Here is a 4635-nt window from a genome sequence, read left to right as displayed (position 1 = left end):
TGGGGATGGCTCTGCTCGCCTTCCCTCTGCCTTTTCCTACAGCCTCGCTGACAGCCCCCCCAACGCTAGCATCCACCAAAGCCAGAAGCAGCTGGGGAGGGGGGGCAGGCAAGATGCTTATGAGATTTGGCTTCCGCTTCAAAAAAAAAAAAAAAATCATTCCTGGTCATGTTTCTGTGGGATGGGGAGGGAAAGAAGGGGCAACAGTGGAGATTCAAGGTGGGAGAGTCCATGAGTGAGGTCAGATTGAGCCCGTGGAGTTCCTCAGCACCCAAAACCAACCATCAAAGCAGACGAGGAAGCCACAGTAATGAGCAAAACCTAACCTGCAGGTTTGTAAGTGCACTGATATCTTTGGAAGCGACGTCAGGAAGAGAAAAAATCCATATATAACTAAGACCGTTCCCATATTTTGCTCTATCACAAGAAAAAAAATGACCAGTAATGTTTTGCTAAACTGTGCCCCTTTCCCAAATACTGTCCCATAAGATGATGGAATTTGTTACGGTTTCTGACTGGAGGGAGAAAGGCCCTTTCTCCATTTCCCTCCCACAGTGTTGGAGAGGACATGACCAAAGGCCTGACTTCTGTGGAAACCCAACCATTGCTTTCCAAGAAAAGAGTTATAAAGTAACAAGCACGGCTCAAGAGAGAAAAGTGATTGTCTAATAAAACCCTTTTAACACTGAGCTACAGGGTTTGCAGACCAGTACAAAAAGGCCAGTGCAGGGGACGGAGTAATTTCATTTTCACACCTCCCCAGATGCTAAAAGCAATGACATTTGGGCCAGCAATGTCAGCTGAACAGTGCAGAGATCCTTGCTTTTGAAGATGTGGCACTAAGAGAAGCTGGTGAACAGACACCAAGCCAGCAGTTCCTTGTGGTCAAAAGGGAACAAACACCTCTTGGGAGGAGGAATCTCACAGTACTTTTGAAGGGATGGACATCTCTGTGGGGAAGCCAAGAGGTTCTCCCACATGGTGGACATCCTTCTCAGTAGGTTGGTCTGGCTCCCAGCTAAATGGTTAAGATTGGGTTTCAGCCTGGGACATCCACTATAACATTTGGGATGCTCACTATGATACGTTCCCTGGAACATATTAGTAAGAAATTCCTGCAACGTGAACGCTGGATTTTGACTGGTTGCTGTTGTCGTTGTCGTCACATTTTTCCGCCCCAAAAGCTGGCTTTCTGGCACGGGTCCTTCTGTCCTCATTCCCTGCTGCTTGCTCAGGGTCGTAAACTGCCACCCTGCTGTCCAGGCTGTGACAAGCACAGTCTTGTTCACGGGAGCCTTCTGGTGATGGAAAAAGCTGTGCGCACCATCAATTTTAAAGGATTTCAAAACAACATGCGCGTAATCCTGTGGCCTGGATGCTGCTAAGAAATCATCTCCCACACCTCTGAGGTCATTCTGGGGGATACGGAAAGTTGTTGCTCTGAGTCAATTGCTACAGCAGCCATCAGTCTAACATGACAGGCAGACAAGACAGACAAGCATTGCTCCTAAAGCTCCCTGAGAATAAAATAGGGAAAAATGTGGTATCTTGAAGTCCACATATCACATAAAGATACAAGAGGCTCAGACTGCTCCATCTATATTGATCCAGATTGACAGTAACTCTGTGAAAGCCGGTTATTTTTTTCCAGGTTTATAACAACGTAACTAAAACCAGACAATCGCCTCAGGACCATAAGCCTGATTTTTATTTAATCTCAAGGAGGCCACTTGCATAATTAACAGACTGCATCTCGTAACAAATTTGCTTAATTTCTGCAGTACATTTGGGAATTCAAGGGCTATTCCAATTTGAGACCTTCTAACTTCTTCACACAAGGGCCAGCCAGAACAGAGATCAGGAGTCATCTGCCCTTTGGTGACCTTGGCCCTCTTCAAGCCAGGTATTCAAGTACTCTAACCCCTTTAGGGAGCAATCTGTTAAAAACAGCTGATATACAGGAATGTCAGCCAGGGATCAGGCATTTCTAGTTCCTTTTCAACACAAGCTTAGAGAACTGCTCTAACAAAGAACTGACAGAGGTCCCACTAACTTTTTTTACACCCTTTTCAAAGGAAATAGGGAGAAGAATCGCCTGGCTTGCTTGTTCAATTTCTGTGCTACAAGAAGATATTTGATTAAGTAATTAAATTAATACATGGACTTCAGAAAAGAATTATGGCAGCAGTTCTTCAAGTGCTCTGCAGAAGACACTGTTTTGCCTTTGCCTCAGATTGTCCTCCTAAGACTGGAGCAGATGGTTGATATTTTCCGTCATCATACTATACAAATTCTTAGGCTGGAAGTAAATGTGGATGAAAATACTCTCTCACCGTTTTGGCAGCTCCCTCTGCAGAGTCAAACCAACATGGGTTTTGACAGGACTGAAGAGTTCTTTGGTACTAATTTTCTAGACAAGCAGCAGGCGAGGTGACTTGACCCTCACATACTTCTGAGTCCAGCACTCGGCACCGCCTAACATCTTATATTAGATCTCAGGAAGAGCAAATGTGCCTTGTGACACCAACGAGCCACGAGGGATTCCCCGAATCCTCTTCTCTTGTGTAAGCACAGTGTGAAAGCTGCTGTTTCTTGAATGCTCCTATTTCTGAGGACCTGGGCTACATCAGGCGTGAGGATGGGACCAGCTGTAAAGTGCCTAACGATTTAACCATTTCAAGCAGCCCAAATGTGCTCCTCTTCTAGATGTGTGAAGAGCTCCAGACCCTATGAAAAGCTGAGGGAGGAGGGGAACTCGGAGAGCTCTGAATGGACCAGGAGAGGAGAAATAAATAAATCCTGCAGATGATGCCATCGTGTGATGCAAAGGTACTGCGCTCTCCTCAGGCAGGAAGGTTCCCCCTGAAGGTCACTTGGGGGTACAGCATCAAGCCGCTGGGAGAGCGTCGGCTTTCTCATCCTGTCCTTTTTAGCTCAAGAAGAAAGGGTTTCTCAGTGCTCACACGGTGAGGACAAAAGTAAAAGGTCCTAAACACTGAAGGCTTTGTACATGCCCATCTGTCGGTGGCACAGTCACTGCGCAGAATGAGCATTCCCGAAACCTCAGTCGAGCCTATACTCCCTTTTGAACACCCAAGAAGATGATACTGCACAGTGTCGAGGAACTACTTCCAGCCTATGGTCTGACAGTCTCAGGCCAGACTACGCCGGAAAGAAAGCGAAAACGTGTTTAAGCAGGAGCAGTGCCTCATTGGGCTTAACGAGGTCTCCTCTGAGGAGCATGCACAGCTACACCTGCAACAGCAACGAAAGGAGGAAGCGAGGCAGAGCCCAACAGAAAGGAAGGATGATCAAGAAAGAACAGGAGGATTTCAAAAAATGTCCTTAAGTACATCTTGCTAAATAAGTGAGCGTGTGTATTCTCCACTGCTGAATGGTGGAAAAGCACAGAGAGCCGCTGCTGCTCTAGGCTTCGCTGCAGACTCTGAACTGGCTTCTGCCCATCCATACATGTAAAAGCAGATTCTCATAGAGGTAAATGCTGTCACATACAAAGCACACAGTTTATGTGATTTACGGCCAAGTAGAATATTTATGGTAAACCAGTGACGATGATGATGATGGAGGAGACAGACTTCAACAAAAACAAAATGCGTAACACTATACTTAACTGTCCTGACACCTATATTACAACTGCTGGTCCCCAAACCTGCAGGAAAAGTCTACCTGGAAGTTAGGGAGCAGCGTTTATTCCAGAGTTAGAGACCTTGAAAGTTTTAGATGATTTTTATTGATTTTTTTTTTTTTAAATAATCAAGATGCTGCTGGAATCCTACTAGAGAGGGTTTAGAGCTCCCACCAATCCACAGATCTGTCAAGAATTTATGGGTTTAGGCTTGCAAACATTTACTACCAGATGCACCGCTTACCCTTCGTGGGAGGAGGAGTTGTATACTACTAGTAAGTGGATACAATGCTGGTCCTATGTTTTTAACGGACAGAAAATTCTACCACTTTTAGCTTTAAAACAGGCTTTCTGAAAAGCGGGGGGGAAAAATCAATTTAAAAAACACTCCATTAATTGATCATAAACTCCAAAACACTTTTTGAAAAAATGAGGAGGGGAGGAAAAAAAAAGATAACATGGCCATGAAAAAGCAAAACGCAATCGAAATACACAACAGTAGAGCGTGGAATAATTCATTTAACCCCACTTGAGAGTAAGACTTTCAAACAAGTCACGCTTTTGGTTTTGCCAGTCCTTCTCTGAAGCTAGGATAAGTCATTCTTCCACTTTCCACTATACTCTCACACAGATAAGCACAAGACACTAATTATTCATCTTTTTGGTGGAAAGGAGAGGAGCCATACTAGGGGAATTTTTAATTTGGTTTAAAAAATAAAATTTAAAATGACCAGCAAGCCAAACAGCATTTCTAGATGCTGGTAAAAGTGAAGGTAAGAGTTCTTCTGAAGACAGAGCTCTACTGTCATGCCCCAATTCTAACCTTTTACTAGTCCCAGCCAGAAAGCCTCTTCCAAGTGGAGGGCTGGGAATTATCCCCAATAGTTTTAGTATCGCGTTTTAGAAGCGTCCGCTGTTGTTACCAGATTGGGATCCTGAGACACGCTTTCCAAGTAGTGCTTGTGTGCAATGTGTGGTCGTAGTTCAGC

The 4635-nt window shown here is 44.7% G+C and overlaps 1 protein-coding gene across 1 annotated transcript in view; it reads right to left on the bottom strand.

The window, feature by feature from the left end:
- TCF7L2 (transcription factor 7-like 2 (T-cell specific, HMG-box)) overlaps window positions 1-4635 on the bottom strand; it is a 116553-nt gene that overhangs the window by 8070 nt on the left and 103848 nt on the right. The gene's annotated exons all lie outside the window — the stretch shown is intronic.

Source organism: Charadrius vociferus, unplaced genomic scaffold (genome assembly GCF_000708025.1).
Source record: "Charadrius vociferus isolate BGI_N301 unplaced genomic scaffold, ASM70802v2 scaffold282, whole genome shotgun sequence".
NCBI classification, from domain to species: Eukaryota; Metazoa; Chordata; class Aves; order Charadriiformes; family Charadriidae; genus Charadrius; species Charadrius vociferus.
The sequence above is the reverse complement of the archived record's forward strand: the minus strand, read 5'-3'. Positions and strand labels throughout refer to the sequence as shown.